Source organism: Phalacrocorax aristotelis, chromosome 2 (assembly GCF_949628215.1).
Source record: "Phalacrocorax aristotelis chromosome 2, bGulAri2.1, whole genome shotgun sequence".
Lineage (NCBI taxonomy): Eukaryota > Metazoa > Chordata > Aves > Suliformes > Phalacrocoracidae > Phalacrocorax > Phalacrocorax aristotelis.
The window spans coordinates 52,655,563-52,674,388 of record NC_134277.1 but is presented as its reverse complement, the minus strand read 5'-3'; the positions used below and the strand labels follow the sequence as shown (position 1 = coordinate 52,674,388).

The 18,826-nt window shown below is 43.5% G+C and overlaps 1 protein-coding gene across 3 annotated transcripts in view; it reads right to left on the bottom strand.

Annotated features, from left to right (window-relative positions):
- ELMO1 (engulfment and cell motility 1) overlaps window positions 1-13,523 on the bottom strand; it is a 314,961-nt gene extending 301,438 nt beyond the window's left edge. The window contains exons 1-2 of one of the 3 annotated variants that reach the window (XM_075083575.1): window positions 13,290-13,523; window positions 12,138-12,208 (exon numbers count right to left, since the gene is read on the bottom strand). The gene's annotated coding sequence lies outside the window, so the exon portion shown is untranslated. Of the gene's footprint in view, window positions 1-12,137; window positions 12,209-12,798; window positions 12,919-13,289 lie in introns of those variants that run through there. The other 2 variants (XM_075083576.1, XM_075083577.1) reach the window with 2 other exon arrangements.
- Between the last annotated feature and the right edge of the window lie 5,303 nt (window positions 13,524-18,826).

The following is an 18,826-nucleotide window of genomic DNA, read 5'->3' as shown; positions in this document are numbered from 1 at the left end:
CATTAATCCGGTGGACTTCAGACTCTTCTGATAAAGAGCACAGCCATATGCCTGTGTCCTTTATCCAACCACAGTTACCATTAAATTTGCAGGAACTCAGTTTCCATCTACAGTTTAATGGCTAATTTCTTAACATTCACAACCATTAAAAAAATAAGCAAAGACCCTATGCCCTACTGTGCTGTCATACTGTGTGTTTGCACACATGCACACATGTGTATGGATATAAAAGCCAAATATTTTGATTAAAAGACTGCTTCCTGAATGCAAATGACAGTCTCTTGCCTCCCAAAGAGCAAAAATTCTCATAGGAAGACCTTCCAAGCTGTTTAGAAAGTAGTTATTGTCAGAAGCATAGCTGCGTAAGATGGGTGCTTCCCACTCTAGCTGATCAGACCCATGCATTTATTGTCTCCATCATTATCCATGCCTGTACTGCAAAAAAGAATATGACCCGTATCTGTCTTGGTTTCTGCAAAATCAACAGGATTACTTACAAAAAGCAAAACTTAAGTGTATGTTTCATTGTAATTTAATGGGAATAGGAATCCTTCCTGTCTTCACACACACCCACCCGCCTTAAAAGACCCAGAATAATCTAGGATTGGCCTTAAAAGCTCAAAAGCTTCCTAGCTCAAGAGCTACCTTACTCCCACTCCAGCCTTATGGTAGACAACCCATAATGCTGTCTGCTGAGGACTCAAAGGGGCTCTGCAACAGCAGACAGAGAGGATGGGCAGGGTTAAAAAAAAAAAAAAAAGCCCAGAGCAGTGGTTCTGAGCGAACAGCCAGTTTGTACGGCTTCTGACCCACAGGACAATCCAAGATGCAACAGGGCTTCATCACTCACCCCAGAGGATGCAAAAGGCTATTTATGAACACATTATGATCCCGCCCTGTCACCAGCTAGAGATCTTGCACCCAGTTTGGACAACATATTATATAAAAATAAGCATGCATTAAAGCCGTGGAGGAGCAAGGTATTATTGAAGAATGCTTCCCTGATGAATATGCCATTATCTATCACACTTCCGTGCTTCAGAGTCAGCTACAGAAGTTACATTACAGCCCAGCAATAGTCAAACTCAATTTCCATACCCCTGACAGGCTAACCTTGTGTGGCTGAGTCACAGGGAAAAACCAAAACACATAATTATGCATCACATAGATTTTAAATTACTAAACTAAAACACTAGGGATCACCAATTCCCTGTTCCAGACTGACCTTGCAAAAAAGACGATGCCTAAATAAACTTGACAACACCCCTCCTGTGTTTCGGCCTGCTAACGCCTTCCCCTTCTGCTTGCTTTATTTCTCTTTTCTCCTCCTTCATTTAATCTTATTCTACAATTGTCAAAAGTTTCAAGGAACATGAACATTTTTTCAGCCATCTCTTTGCAATGCCAAGTTCTCTCTTTCACTACCCGTCTTGGTATCCCCCCCCAACCCTGCCTAAACTATACTCCATTCTTTCAGGAGCAGCATTTTCTGTTGCTAGTGCCGGAGGCCAGGAAGGCTCCTGGCAGTACAGCTCCAACAAAGAGCCCGAAACCGAACAATCTCTTTTTTTGTGAAAGGAGATAAGGAAATCCAAGACATGGTTTTTAAAAGGATAATATATTAAAAATGCCGCTGGCATTGGCAGTTTTTAAATAAAAGCACATAAATTTTCCCTTCCAAAGGGGCAGGTAGCATACATCGCTTTCACCAGCAATGAGCACCTGTTCCTCCTACCTACATAAAAATGCTCTGCAGAAAAGAAGGAAAAAAGACATTACATTGTTGATCTCAGATACCCACAAATGTAAATAACGCTCCAGTAATTCTACCCTGTTTTTACAGAAGCAAATGGTGAGGCCAAATGCTACAAGTTTCTGCTGGTTCTTCCCAATACAGTCTTGCTCTTCTTTTGACAATTGTACAAGGCAAGCCATTGACAACTGCAGAAAGACATTATTTTTTTTGTTGGAAATAGTTCAAAATAATTACTGCAAATGTTTCAGCAACCCAATCTCATTGTGTACAAGAGGGAACTGCTGCTCCTAAGACATAGTTGCTCTGCTAACACAAAATCAGAGAAGGTCCTTCTCTTCCTAAATACAATTATTCTGCTTTAGTAGCATACCAGTGAGAAAGAAGCAGACAACTTCTTCCCTTACGGGATCCAAATTGTTCTGCAAATAGCAAAAGTTTTTGCAATTATCACATGTATCACCCTCAATTTTCATTGATTTCCCGAATTCCTCAGTGGGACCAGAAGTAGCTGAAGACCAGTGTTAGACCCTAGAAAGGAAAAACTGTTATTTTAACAGTCTGCATCAATTTCTCCTACAATTCAAGGAAGGCGCCTTCCTTTCTTTGAACTCATTTTTTCATTCAATGCTGTTAAGTGCTGAACTGTGAACCCATGGACTGATTCTCTGCACAAAGAGGCTAGACACTGGTCACAACTGAAGAGTCAACATTTACAGCACTGTCTGTATAAGGTAATTCTTCCTGTTCTGAAGGCCAGACTCTCTAGTGGTTTAACACCACTGGACTGAACTGTGTTCTGTCAGCAGGAGGAACCAAGTTACGTCAGCAGTTCAGGATTATTTGGTTAACATTTTTACTAGAATTATTATGGAAAATTATTACCAGCCTTTATTATATGACACCAAGATAACCACCTGCACAACTTTCTCCATTAAGTTAACAAAAAGTTACAGATCAAATTCTTTTTTTGCAAAACAAACTCAGATTCTTTCCAGTTCTAAGTGTAGACGTCCAGATGTGAAATCCGTATGAGAATTACAGACAATGCCAAGAATTAGTATTATTCAACTAAATCATGTTGCTACTTAGTGATTTTCATCTATGGACAACTTTCAGTAACACACAGCAACTACTGCCCAAGAGACAGCGCTGTTGCCTATAGAATTACTGCAACAATCAACTCTCAGTGAGGAAGGACAGAGCTGATGGTCCTTCCCTTCATGAAATCTAGGTGCTTCCAGAGAGTCTCTCAGTACACTCCTTTAAGAGGCTGTGTCAATGGTTCAGTTACACTTTAAAACCACCTTTGTTCACATCTGTTGACAAAGTGCCTTCAAAAAAAAAAAAACAAAAAAACTTTTCTTTGACTTTGTGTTCATGAGGCTTTGTGCCAGCACCAGATTAAAAAATGAAAACAAACAACAGCAGGTATCTTAAACTGTATCCAACCACCAAATACTCTTTTCTTTACCTTCAGCATACACTAAGAGTTCCCAAATTTCTACCTACACTTGATATGTAGATTTTTTTTCAGTACAAATACTGGACAGTTTGACCTAAACAGAGCTGCCCTGAGCTCCTCCCAGTGTTTGATGGGAGCTCCTCCACCATCTATATATCTATATATCCATATACTTATACATCCAAGGAGCTTCTCTACCATTATTTGGTAGATTGGGCAGATAACTTCTGCCTCTATTGGAAAAGAACAGATCATAGATGATCTCTGCCCAGTTAGGCTGAATCAGCTCACCAAGGCACTACAGCTACAGCAGTAACTTCATATTACAATCTGAAAAACAGTAGGAGAGAACAATCCCACTGCTGATGCATACCACCTATGCCTTCTCTAGGGAAGGCATATCCCCAGCTTTCACTCAGAAAATAGTTTGCAAATATATCCCTTTATGTCTGTATCCTGTTTACTACCTACCCTTGTATTTTTAACTTAACATTAAGAAGATGCTTAAAACAATCTCCAAGCTTTCCAACTGGTTCAGGTTATCTGTATCAATGCAGAGCACACCCATGCCTTGCTCCCACCTGTAACTTCTCCACAACACGGGTAAAGATCAAGTATCTGTGCTGACCATACTAGACTCATCTGTCCCTTTCAGCAAATACTGTGGAGTAAGAGATCTTGCTGCTGTTCTCACAAGCTATTGGTATTACAACTGACTACTCTTTTTCAGTGGTACTACTTTTGTCAAAATACTAGATCCAGATTTTTTTAAATTATAAAAAAATATTAAAATTTTCTCCCGAAGATTCTCTTTAAGTAGTGCCTCTTGTCTCATTTCATATTCATATGAAATGACAACACACATGGACTACCATGCTTAAAACACACTACACACATTCCCTTTGGCTAATACTGATAATGCAGTTAATTATATGCATAGCTGTAATTATACATGCATAACTAATGGCTGGGTATCTCAATACAGATGAAGCTACTGAAAGACTGAAATGAAGAAGCTAGAAGATGCAGGGGGTGGAAATGAAAAGAAAAAAAAAAAAAACTATCTACCCCTCTAATTGGGGTCATACCTACTACTTCTTACCAGAACTCGCACTGATGTGGCACACCTGAATTCTCCTCTCCTTTCTGTGGGAACACTGCTAGTGTTGAAACAGGGGAGAGCAGCTGTCCTGAGGATGCACTCGCTCAGGGCAACAGTCTTCACCTGATGCAAAGACTGAAACTACATCCTTCCTCTGTCAAACCAGTGACCTTCAATGTCTCTTCCATCATGTTAAAACTACACAGCTGCACCACGCAATTCCAGTAGAAGTTACATATCTCAGAAATGGAGCCTGTAGCAGAACACACCGGGCCTGCCCAGGTACTGTCTGAATTCAAATGCAGGACATCAGCAGTCTGAAAACCACACTGACTCAGGCTTATTATTTCCAAATGAAATTAAAACTGGTTTCCTAAATGATTCCAAATTGCTTTCTTGAGAGGCTACCCCCTCTCTTCAATCCACATCCACAGCTGGATCCTCTTTGTTACAGAGGAGACAGCTACCAACAGGACATTCTCTAAAGTGGGCCCTCCACTCTGAATTTCAATAGATCAAGAGAGAAAAGCCTCAAGACAGGAAAGCAAGGGTTATCCCCTTAGTCAAGCTTATGGGGACCAGTGAACACAGCAAGAACAATTACTTGGAAACAAAGGATCTGCGGGTTGACTTAGATTTGATTTTCCAGTCTGGTTTGGTGGTTCTCTATTTACCGATTTAGGGGAGGGGAGTCTCACTGCCTCCTCTCCCCTTTTTTCCCTTACCTCGTCATTCCAGTTGCTTTTTCAACCTTCGTATATTAATTATAGAAAATTAATTCAAAGCTAAAAGCCTCACCATCTCTAGACTGAGGTGAATAATTTTACAAAACTTAAGCAATTTGGAACATAAAAAAATCTTATAGTATACTATTTTAATTTTAATTCACACACCACTACCACTGAATTGTGGATGTTTAGATCCCTCTGGCATATGGGCCAGGAAATCAATTTAAAATTCCAGCACAAATAGCCCAAGACCATTTTATTTATGTGTTTGTTTTAAAATAGAACTTGAATTCCAACTTGGATTTTAAATTATGTAGATTATTTTCTCCCCTTCTCCCTCTGCACACATCTCTCCTTTACCATAATGTGTTTTCTGACTCATTCGCAGCTGCAGGGGATGAAGTCTTTGAAATGTCTACCTTCCAGAAAACCATCCCAACACAGCACTATGCTACCGAGACTTCTTGTTACACAAACACACTCTTCCAACAAGCTATCGTCCTAAGATAGCTGAAGTAAAGAAATTCATTATTTTCAGCAGGTCAAAACATAAAAGCACAGGTCATTGCGTATTAGGAAAATTTATGAAAAGTACTGTGCATGTTACATCCTAAGGCTAACCCAAGAAATACAGACTGAAACCACCAGCATTTTATATGGAGGGAAGAACAGATGCAAAGATTTCAATAGGTCGAGTCCACATATGTCAGAGAAGACAGCCAGGACAGAGAAAGGCTCAGAGCAGCACAGGGCAGAAAAGATTCTTTTTCTCTTTCCAAGTGTTATATGTTGCTTTCCACGATCGCACTTGTGTAAAAATTTCACTTTCTGCTATAAAAGATGAGAATTAGTCTTTTCAAATAAGACCACACAAACTGACCTACTTATAACATTAGTTACGATTTTAAAAAAACAAACTTGGTGGTTTTGTTCAAGATGTGGGCCATTTTTCATGCCCTTTTCTGGAACTGGCACTAGCTTTCAAAACTTTAATTACGTGCCATAGATACAGTTAAAATTACAGTAAGTGGTCCAAAGTGGGAAAGACCTTACATTTTCTTTCAGCTTTGTAGGGTTTTTGGTTGGTTGTGTCTTTTTTCCCCTTTACAATCTTCTCCTGAGCAGTTAACAACCATCACACCAAATGTTCTGTCTTTTGCTCTCCAATGGAAGTTCTCATTTGTTCACATTCTGCTTTTTTTGAGGAAAAGAAGATTAAGCACAACAAGAAACCTGTATGCATCTCTATAGGAGAAGATTATAGACCTACATAAAGTATAGCTCAGAATTAGACCCCACATCTAGACCTGAATTTTGTGAGTTTGGTGAGCAGAAGAGATGTCAAGAGTATGCGTGGTGTGAAAAGAGCCAGTGGGAGGTGGGGTGAAAAGGTTGATAGGAGGAATGTACTTGAACCACAGGGGGTAGAGCTTCAACAGATGAGTGCCCTGGTGCTTGAAGGGAGGGGAAAAAAAAAAGTAAAGTTGGGAGGAAGAGAAAAAAAAAAAGACAGACGACAAACACCAATATTCCAGTATTTCAAAAGCCTAGCGACCAAAGGGTATACCAGATATCCTTTCCAGAATGCAAACACCAGTACTTACATTTGGGGAAATTTCTTTTTTGAGTTGGTTTGGCTCAGTGTTATTGAAAAAGTTTGTCCAAAAGTCCACACGCTGGGCCAACGCTTATCAGGTTTCAGTTTCCAGCTGAAGCCACGACCGTTGGTATGATAACTAATGTGCAATTTTATTCCAGAAAGCAAAGCAATGGAAGAGACTGTATTGGAATGTAAAAAATACATGCATTGGCACTAAGTGTAAAAACTGCATTACACCAACCTGCGTCACATTCGTTTTCTCCTCTTATCATTAGAAAAGAAATGTGCAAATCAACTTTATTGTCTACCAGAGGGCATTAGGTGAATACTTGTAAATTCCTCATTGCTCTACCTCAACAGATTACCATCTCTCAAAATATGAAGCAGCACTTTAAACAGTCACCCCCACTACGGCCACTCCAGCGAGATTCAATGAAGTATACAGCAGATTACCAGTACAACCAGACAAAACCCTGAACTGCTCGCACAATGTATCTTTGCCAAGACCCACATATCCCTTACATTTCTCCTGGGCTATACGATACACGTACGTTGGCTGAAGAGAAAAAGATAGGCAAGGTAATGTTTTCAAGTTCAGCTACAAATTCAAGCACCAGAAATCATGCGTGTACTAAGAATATATTAATAGTTAGCTAAGACAGATCTGTATCTATGGAAGAAAGTGTTAACCCAACCACATTTTGTAGAGGTTTATTGAAATAATGGCTTTGCTAAACTCTTTCCATCACTCCAAAACACAGCAAAAACTGTTTTAGCTACATTTTTAAGAAAACTGAAAGTCATCCTCCTATTGTCACAACATTCATGCATCTCCTCTTACTACATAAAATATCTAGTCAGCATCAGAAGAAACAGATATGGACTCCAAGTCAGCAAACAAATACACAAAGTATACTCTCTACTTCCAGCATGTGCATGGTCACAGGTAGACAACTACCTGCTTAATTTTATGGAACTTTCCAACAGACTAAATTAGGAGCCCTGACTCCTCCCATTCTTACTATCAAGCTGACAATGAGCTGGGAGAAAAACACCTCTGAATAGCACCAGCCATTTAGTCCCAGGAACCATACATAAAATTTCAACTGAAGGAGGAAGGTTGACGTGCTGACAGCATTATTTGAGCCCATTCTCATACCATGCACATCCCTCCTTTTGTCTAACTTCAGTGTTGGATGTATTTGATCTACAGGTTGTCAGCTTCATACACTAAGGAAGGAGGTCCACGTGACACATTCTGTCCACATTCAGGCGCGCTCTCTGATTTGCAAAAAGCTGTGGGAAATTAGATCATCATCAAGCAAGCATGCTCTGCTGTATTATAGAATGGGAGTTTAAAGCCACTGCATCTCCAGAATCTGAAATTCTGTTAGAAGTGACCCACCCTCCCCTTCAGCTGAAGCAACCTCAACAAGAAAAAAAGCTAGATTATCATTTATGTATTCATGTAGCTGATAAAAAATTACCCAGTCGCTGATGATTCAACATTTCAGAGGCAGTTTTACACTTCATATGCCCCCCCATAAATTAGGGCTGTACAACAAACGCTTTGAGCTAGAGGCTTTGAAAAAACATAGGAGGTGATACACACTTCAGTCCACAGCTTTTCTTGCAGATCTTAAATAAAATTATTTAATTGACTGATAACCTAAGGGATGCCCGAGAAAGACTTTAAGGACTGGACAAAGTCCAGAGAGAGCTGGGATAAATAAATAAATACAAAGACCAAAGAATAAGGTACCAAGGTAGATGTGGCAAACACGCAAGAAGAAATTATGAGGAGAGTTTAACTTTGAGAAATAAAAACGAGAAGGAAAACAGAAGCAGAAGACAAGAACACACACACAGGTAGGGCACAGCTATTATTCTGTAATAGATCTGTTTGGAAACAATTTGTTTTCTTATTCCACACACACACCCAAGCCTCTTTACTGAAGATGCTGTTTCACAAACACTTTAAATCAACCAAATTCAATCTGAAAGGAAAAATTCTTTTCTCTCAGCACTGACTGGTAGTTCCCACTCCCTCCCTTGCTCTAGTGCTAGCTCCTGTGGAGTTTTGCAGTTTTACTTTACTGTAAACGGAGCACAGCAGAAGCGTAAGTACACTTATGTCCTCAAAAGCAGTAAGAATAGGTTGCTTGTCGCATTTGTGTAACATCTTCAGGTAGTATATTCAGCTTTCTGAAGAACTCCAAAGGCTGCTCAGTAGAAATGTACCAAAGTGAACTCATTTGTACATAAGCTAAAACACATATCGCAGGGGACACCTACCAGCAGTGGCTTCAAGTCTTCTTCAGAGTGTGATTTACTGCTGAACAGAAAAACAGCTTGTCCATCACTTCCACTCTCTCACAACTAACTTCCCCCTCCTCGCAGCCATTGAAAACAAGTCTGGTATGATCAAATCAAATCCTCACAAGGGAAACCTGACATTAGGAGAAATGTATCAATGCATTTTCAAGTGCTTGCAAACAAGGACCACGTGAATCACTGTTCACCTTGCTCTTAAGCACAAGCCTGCACTTTACAGACCAATCCACTCAGCAGCTTGAGAAATTAGTAGCTTACTGTTGGGTACCACACATGTGGCACCAGCCACTTAGTGTCTGCCCGTAACACAGAAGTTTACCACTCTCAGTTCTGAAGCGGAGAGAAGAGGAAACACGTAAGCTACCCCCTGTGGCACAGACGTCTCATTAATAGTCCTCTTAAATGTTAACAGTGATCAGACATCCAAGGAGACTACCAGAAAGGTTGTGATATTATCCTTCAATCTCTCTTTTATATCTCACAACACTTGCAATAATGAAAGATCACACCACAAAACCAAATCCTTGCAAATAGCTCGATGCAGAAATGCTGACTGAAAGACAGCTTCACAATTTTGTGATTACTCTTCCATTCATCTCTGTAACACCATATGTATGCAGTTTATTTTAAGTGTCACATATATATTATCACCTCTTACAATCCATACTATCAAATGCCTGCCAACATACTGGCTTCTGCCAATTGCTTTTAGTTTCTTTCTCTCCTTTTCCAGTGTTTTATTTGGAGAAAAAAGAAAAGAAAGAAAGAAAAAAAGAAGGTGACTGACTCAAGTAGAAGGAAAACTATCCGAAACCCTTTAAACAGTTGCTCTGTTAAATTGACACAAGTTTAACAACGTGTACTTGGCACGTTCCTCTTGCCACGAATACAAGAACCTTTTTCAAAAAAACTCGTTCAAAGCAGGGAAATCTTTTAAAGATACAGCACAGACCTTACTGAATGGTGGTTTGATGGCTGTTACAAAGCCATTTCTAGCCACAAATGTTCAAATGACAAAGATAAACAACTGTAAAAGCTCTTTTTCAAATCTCCTTTTTAATAGGATAACGACCGAACAGAAAGGCAAACCCCACCAACTCATTCTCCCTCAAAGTCAGTACAGGGATACAGCAGAGGAGAAAGTCTACTAGACCCAGGCGTAACTGTGCAGAGAAATAAACCAGAAGAGGCAACAGTACTTTTGCTTACGATGTCTTTTAGCCTCCAGGGTTCCCAAAATCCCACCACCTTCCACAAACCTCTTTTTTTTTTTTTTTTAATACAAGGACATACTGTACATCCACACCACAGCATGACAAAGACAGTTCCTAAACTTTAAAGGGATCATTTACTTCAAGGAAACTGAAAAATCAAGTTATAGCAGAGTCACAACTCAAGAGGAAAATTGTACTTGATGGCCTCACCTAAGTCCCAAGCAAATCCTTATCTGAGAATCGCAGAATTAGAAACGCTTTGGTTGGCAATATATCCAAAAAAGAAGCCTGTCATTGAAACAGGAAGACGCTGCACGTTAGTGTGCAGGTACACTGGCAGAGACCTATGGAAACCTTTTCCTTGTTACAGTTAAACCTATAGACATTAGCATCTCACTCCATCACATACTGAACCCATCTAGAGTATTAACAGAAGAAAGCCGCACATCTTACGTGTGATCATGGGAGCTCTGGTCTCTGCCTATCAACATGGAAAACATGAGATCATAGTCCAACACCACTTTGTAGGCTGGACACTGTGACAAGGCATGCCTGTGAGCCCAAACCTTAAAATCAAAGAGACTTCTACTAGGTAGAAAAAACAAAGAGCGGAAGGAAGGGTGGAGCGCCACATTACTCTCAATCTGCAATCTGCTGCAGAACAGCATTGCTGTCAGGAAGTACAAAGCGCACAGCAGCGTTTCAGCAACAGTTACACCTTTACGGAGCGTAACGCACTTTTTTTTGTGAATACTAGGGTGAAGGGGCATTCAAACAAAAAAAGATCACTTCTTAGGACAACGTATACAATATGTTGCACCTGAACAGCGAGGAAACAGAAATACTTGCTTTTAAAAAACACACATGGCCAAGTTATATAACGACTACTGAACTGCAGATACTTTCAGTGACCACAGAAGATTGCTACAGAATAAATAGGTGAGAACTTTTCCTTTCCCCTCATCAAAATCCATCTGAATTGTACACCTCTAGACTGGTCAAATCACACACTCAGGTCCACAGACTGCACTGAGAGTATCTTTCAATAAAACCCATTTTGCATCCTGTTGATGTTTCAGCCGTATTAGTATTTCTTTTTCTCTGGTGAGTTTTTTAAAGTTGCTGCAGTTCTTTTAACAGCTTTATGACACCTGTATTAATGGATATTTTCCTAACACTACACAAGAGGGAATCTTACAAGCAAACTGTCACCACTGTTTTTCTTCCTTCTTACCTAGTTACTGGTCATCAGATTAGATCCCTCCCACCCGCTTATACACCTCCAAAATAAAGAGCGGGGTGGATCAGGGAAAGAAAACCTTCAAAGAAAGCAAACTCGCAGCTCAAACTGGAATAACTTTATGAAAATTCAAATATATTTTTCTTTACTGTGTAACATTCTGTGTAAGTCACTCAATCAAGCAGGAATGACATGGAAAGAATGGGACTGAAGCGAACAATGAATGATCCATAAATGTCTACAAGATTACATAACTGGGGATGAGACGGCATGCATGCGTGTGCGCGCGTTTGGGGAAAGGAGGAAAAAGAGCTAAGGGGAAGAGGAGGAAACAACGTCCTCAGTCACAGATACGGGGCTCTGCACAGCTTACTCAATTTCCCCCTCTTCCCAAAAGATAAATATTTTAACCCTGGGGCAAGCAGACAGCTGAGGGACAAAAGCAAAATAAAACCCACTTGCTTATGAATATACTCCAAAACATCCCTTGCTGAAATTGCACCAGAGTTGCTCTATCATGAAAGAGAGCTCACAGGCAACCATGTTTATACTAAGGCAATTAACACACGGTACATTTCCTGCACTGTTATTATTTTCATTGGCACTCTCAATGCGTTTGTTGCACATGTTGAGCCTTAGCAGGATAAGTGATATTCTTACAAAGTTAACAACAAAACGTTGCCGATTTGAAATGTACTCACTGTTATTTTTCAGGAACTCCTATATTTACTTTATACCATTCTCAGGGGAGAGCTGGACAGTTGTATTAGTTCTGCAAGGAAAAGATATTCACAATAAGCTTCATAAAGGCTTCGATCCAAGAAACTTTTTAAAACTTGCACTTTTTGGACCCGATATCCCGCTTTGCTTTATACGAGGCTGCGCGCGGTGGCTTTGCATAATCACCACCCACGTTTCGGAACGATCATTTCCATCTCAAATTCATCAGCGGTTCGATCACTTGTTCGAGCACAAGTTCAGGAAGAGCCACTCGGACGCCCCCACCCCGCCGAGAGCTCCCGAGGGCTGCGTCGAGGGGAGGGATGCCCTGGGGGCAGGCGGCCGGGTACCAGCGCCCCGCCGAGCGCCCGCCCGCCGCCGGCGGAGATGCACTTGCTCGGAACTTGAGGTTTCTCCTCCTGAGCGGCGCCGGCGGCTGCGCCGACACTTGCTGCGGTCGGAGCCTCCGCCCGAGCCCGACCCCGCGCCTTAACCCAGGCGGGACCTGCCGAGGCGAGGCCGGTGCCCTGAAACCCCCCCGCCCGCCCCGCCAAGCGGCGCCCCGGGGCAGGCGAGGCCCCGCCACCGCTCACCCAGCCACCCCCACCCCCCACACACAGAGCCACCCCCGGCGCCCCTCACCAGCGGCCTCCGACCACCAGGCGCGGCCGGGGGCGGGCAGGGCCGCCCGGGGCACCGGAGGGGGCTGAGGGACGGGGACGGAGCGGGAAGGAGGCGGAGGAGGAGGTGCCGGCGAAGTCGCGCCGGGCGGCTGTGGCAGGAGCGGCCGGCGGGGAGGGGAGGGCGGCGGGAGGAGCCGTTATGTGAGGCGGGCCGGGCCGGGCCGAGCCGAGCCGGGCCGCCTTCCCCCCGCACTGACAAGCACGAGGCTGCGCTTCCTCTTCCTCACAGTAACGGGGGCCGGTCCCTCCGGCCGCCCCCCGCCCAGCACCTCCCCCTACGAGGGACCGGCCGCCGGTGCCCGCCGCGGGCAGGTGTGGGGCTCGCCGGCCGCCTGCCCCGTCCCGTCGCGTCCCCAGCTGCCCTCCGCCTCTCCTGCGCCCGGCCAGCGCCGCAGCCCGCCCCAGCCACCCGCCCCGCCGCCGGCCGGCCCCGAGGCTCGGCTCGCCTACCTCCCACGGCGGGCAGCGCCGCCCCCGCCCCACGGCGCAGAGTGGAGCCGTTCGGCCGCTCACCGGAGCCGGGCTCCGCGCCGCCGCCTCGCCTCGCCGTGCCGGGCTGCTCCCGGCGCTATCCCATCGCGGGGCTCGCAGAGACACTCGGCGGCTCCCCGCAGCCGCCGCCGCTCTCACTTCCTCTTCCTCCCTCCTGCTGGCCGGGCCGCGACGCGCAGCCCCGGGCCGGCCGCCGCCGAGGGGGTCCCGGGGCTGGGCAGCACCTGCGGGCGGGGGGTGACCCCCGGCCGCCGCCGCCCCTCCGCCGCAGCCCGCCCCGGCGCCGCTTCCTCCCGCCGTGCGGCCGGCGTCCCTCCTCCCGCAGCTCCTAGCGGAGCACCGGCGGCTTTTCGCCTTGCCTTTGGAACAACTGTTTCTTTTGCCTTCTCGCTTTTCTTCCCAGAGGGCCACCGCCGCTCAGCAGCCCCGCAGCCGGCGCCCTGGGAAGGGAGCGAGCCGCCGGGGCAGCCCGCTGAGCCCGGCCCCGCCGAGTCCGGCCCAGCCCGGGACACCCCGCTCCGCTCCGCGCCCCGGCCGGGAGAGGGCAGCTCCGCACCGGCCCTGCCCAGCCGCTGGGCACCGGCTCCCCCTTTCCTTGTTTGTTAGCTTTTTTTTTTTTAACGTGGTCAGTTTAAGCTGTAAGTTCCCCGAGTTAGATACCCCACCCCCCGTAGATAACCGATATATTTCAACTCTAATCCCATTTCAGGTCTCGTGCTACAACCGCAGCACGGTTATTATCAATAATCCTACCCTTGTGAAGAAATTCACTGCATTTTGATTGAGGTTTCTACTTCTTTACCCACTCTGCTATCCTGTTTGATCCGTAGGTAATAACGTTTATGGTCAGCACACAAACCGTAGAGGACTTAAACATGAAAAGCCCCAAAACTTAGGGGCTGCTTGCTCCTTCAACAGGCTGCAAACCTTTAATGTTCACCCATTTTCTAGTTACCTTGTGTTCTGTACAGATCAATATTTGATAAAAGTGGCCTATTTTTATCAATTTAGCAGCTGTGCTGCATGTGCAGTTGAGGTTTGAAGGGTGCTAAGCCGCCGATCTTTTAAGACTGGTTCCATCCTTTCTGGGCAGCGGCAGTGATATTTATATCATGATAGGCTGGAGACTTCAACTAGCAAGAAAGAAAAACACTGCCCAAACCCATGGTAAACACCATCCTTTCTCCAAAACACAGGAATTTAACACACAAGGGAAACAAGCAGGTACAGAGAAAGTCACAGTAGTGCAACACCTGCCTCCAGCAACAGCACGGCACCACTCACTACTGATCAAGGTCAAATCCTCCTGTCCCAAATGGCAGCACGACAAACACTGCTGCACTAGCAAACCCTCCCTAGGACTTACTTACAAGTCTTTTGACAGATTTGTGACTTTCTTGCTGGAAATAACAGACTGTTCTGTCTATCATCCATTTTAATCCTTTCATAATATTAATCGATTAACAGTAACTGCTGGCAGCGAAGTAGCAATAAAGAGCACAAGCTCGCTGCTCGGAGGTAAGCTGGGTGCCCACTTCCCTAATGAGTTGATTAACTTCAAATGCTTCACTGAATGAATCCACGTGAGCAAGTGGCACTTCAGCAGCTGCAGAAGCGGCACAAATGCACTTGTGAATGCATTTCACTATTTGCACTTGGCCTTTCCCCCTTCTGCATTTATTATTCCATTATTATGGAAAGTCATTTCGCCTATAAAATATTTTGCCCTGCTGTCACATTTTATTTTGCATATTTCTTGAGGAGTGTAATGCTTATGGCTGAAAACGACTGTCCATGCCAAAAAAATTCATGAGACTTCAGAGCTGTTTATGAACAACTGTTTGGAACATCCTAACCTTTAAACGCACATTCCTTAGATAGCATGTTATCCTAAGTTACACTTATTTAGAACAAACATGCACAAAAATTGGTCTGCAATTTTCAAAATTACCCACTTCAATTTACGTGACTCTTCAGAGAAATTGAAAGGCCTTAAATACTATGTTTTATTCACATAGTTGCTGGACAATGTATTGATTTACAGGAACTCTGAAAAGCTGAGGCAAAGGTCTTATAGGTAACAACCTGTCCTATTATAACCCAATGGAGGTGACTCACCATTCTCACACCCCCGTGTTTTAATGTGTTTCTCTTATGTACTTACATCATCCATTTTTCATGCCTCCTTTCGTTTTTTCCCTTTTGCCGTCCTCCCTTTAATCAATAGCTCAAAGTACTGGCTGCTTCTTTATGTCAAGGCCTTGAAGTTGTAGCCTGCATATGTGTTGCTAACGTACCTTGGCCACTGCATGACTTTTCTCCTACTTACCATTTTTAAATACCTCTCAGCTGTTTTCAACCATCCTTTCCTCCTCTCAGTAGGGCCATCCTTTGGCAAGGCTTTGGAGCAGGTTTCCTTCCCAGATGACAGCAATAAGGGAGGAGAGGAGGACAAGCGTTGGGTAGGGCTCGGTCAGTCGGACTGGTGCAGGCCACAAACCAGTGGCCTCGGTCCACAGCCTGGCTTTTAAAGATAAACTGCAAAGTGATATTCACAACACCTTGTGAGCTGCTGTAGCTCTGTAGCAAATTGTCTTTGCTGTGGAGCTTGTGACCTCTGGCAAAGGGGCAAGGCAGATGGCTGAATGTTGTGGTCCCTCAAATGCCCTAACCTGAACAGGCAGTGTTTGAAACCAAGGTGTTCCTTTGGAGAGCTACCATCCCCCTGTGAATGTCGTAAGTTCACTTCCCGAGCCTGAAGTTAGACACAGGAGAATGATTTATTTGCTGAAATGTGAAGTTCTGAGTCAACAAAAACTCTTAATGTATTCATAACAAACTTGATGAATACTTTTGGTCAAAAAATAATTTCTTTTTTTAAAAAATGGAAGCTTTTAGTTTGGCGTTTCTAAAGGACAGAACAGAGCAAAGCTCATGACCTTTCAAGACTTAGGCTACCTAAAGTTCTTATTCTTTAAACCAATGCAGAAAATGAAAGAAAACATTTTATTCAGCACAAAATTTTTTTTAAAAAAGGTGTGGTAGCAGAAGGTCGTTTTGGTAAAAAAATAAAACATTTTTCAGATCACCTCAAGAGTATTTGGAGCATGGGAAATATTTTCCAGTTCAGCTAACAAATCAATAGACACTTTACTTGTGTAGGTCTAATTCACACCCTTTTTAATGGCTTAATAGCTTAATATTTGAAGGACTGAGCACCTGCAGCTCCTATTCAAATTGGACATTTAGTATTTATAAGTCAATAGAAGCGTCTGGTTGTGCAGCAGTTGTGAATAATTAAAAAAAAAGCCTTTAATTTGCCACAAGTGCATAAGTAGGGGTAGAAGTGCTCAACTTTACACCCCCCCACTTGAAAACGTTGACGACCACAAAAGGATTGCAATTCTCCTGCCTCACAGGGAGCTGAAATTCCTGCCCCAGGATACAAGATGCCCCTGCTGACTTACCGATCTAAATTGGGAAAAAATCGGTCCTCTTAGGTCCCAAGGACTAATTAGTCAATGCCTGTAAAGCTCTCTGAAGGTGAAAAGCGTATCTATGCTTTACCGTGACAGATGGCTACGATTTAATTTTAAAGGTTTTCTTTAAAAAAGCTGTTCTGTTGAAGCACTTACTCTCTTCACTGTCCACTGGTGCAGCTGATTCATTTTGAACTGGTGTACAGATGGAGGAACAGGATGGCAAAACCTCTGCTCCGGCTGTGAGCATTCAAAGAGAAGAAACTTTAATATTGATTGACTTTATGAACCAGAGTTCCCCACTGTCTTGCGGTAGGATAAAATACCATAAAATGCTGCCAATTCTGCTTTCTCTTCTCCTTCCCATCTGTGATAGTATCACAGAATGTCTTCCCAAAAGAAAATGAAGCGCAAGACCTATGGGGAGTTGAATGGTCTGTGTGTCACTGAAAGTAGCGTACTACACCGTGTTCCCACACCTGTCTTCACGCCCTGTTGCAATTAGCATTTTGCACAGATCCTGGAACATATGACTGCTTTGTCATCCTGTGGAATATTCCACTGCACTACACAAAGCAAGCTGTCAAAGGCTTTGCTGAAAGAAATAATGACTAATGATTTATGATAAAATCAGCACTGCAATCCTCTGCTGCAAAAATTGGTGCGGTATAAAAACAGCAAGACAGCTCTCAAGCTTTTGTTAATTGGCCTATCAGTTCTAATCCATTCCTCGGGAAACATAGTCTCATGCTTATATACTGGGTGTGATTTGTGGAAGAACCCAGATGGAGAGAATACAACAGATACAGGCAGGATTTTGCAGGCTAAACTTGCTAACCATATCAATCCTGCCCACCAGAACTGCTCAGAACAATAGCACTTGCAAAGGGACAATATTGTAGAGTTCAGATCACTCCTACGGACATCAGTGCAGTACAGTCATTGATAAAGAGTAAGATAAGCCTTCTAAAGGAAGCAATGAAGACGTTTCCTACCAACAGAGCTAAAACTACTTTTTTTTAAAGCTCATAAATAAGATAACTCACCCTCCTCCCTCAAACATGTTTTCGCTGATGCTGTTTTCTGCTAAACTTCCCCCCTCCCAGACTTTTAAGTTGGCTAAATTACAGAAAGCTTGATCATGCTAGACATGATTTGGTTTTTGGTTTGGTTTTCTTCCCTTCTCCCCCACAGATTTTTCCTTATATGTGCATGTTTTGTACATACACGTTGAGAACAGCTCTCAGGCATTGCCTTACTGTTGAGTTAGATGCACCCTCTGGCATTTGGGGGGTGGCAGCTGACCTGACGTGACTGTGATCTTGACTTATTTTTTATTTCTTCCCCTTTCCATGGGGAAATGGGGCCTAAAGAGCTGGTGAGAAGTTTAGCAAAGAAAGGATGAGGAGCTCACTGTGAGAAGCATGAAGTAAGTAACGCTACGACGTTAGGCCACCTATTTGGAGAGGCAGCTAGTCTGAGTGCCGCTGCAGAAACTCTCTGCTTTGCTTCAGCAGGAAGCTGGACTCTTCTGACTTCTACATTTCTTTCTGATGAATGCTAATTCTCCTCCTCAGTAGCAGGTAGGATCTGCCATGCCTCAAAAGGGAGTTTCTCAAATGGCAGTCGCAACACTTCAATATCAGGTCACGCCACAGGCATGGCTGCTCAAGCCTTAACCTGAAACACTTCTCTAGACTGAGAATTTTTATGTGACTGAAATTTCCCCTGTACCTACCCACTTCCCTATTGCTCTGAGTGAGAAGCCAGGCAGTTGTTTGTTTGAGAAAAATACTGACCGTCAAAAGAAACCTAACTCACTTTGCTGTGATTTTAAGTGGATTTGAGCTATCGCATAAGGTCTCTGCCCATATTTTATTTGTCCCGATGCTGATTTTATTATCTACATCTTACTGTTAGCTCTGACTTCATGCTGTGACCTATATCATTAGTCAAATATTTCAGACCTTGCAGCTTTTTTTTGTTTGGGTTTGGGTTCTTTTTTACATTAGAAAG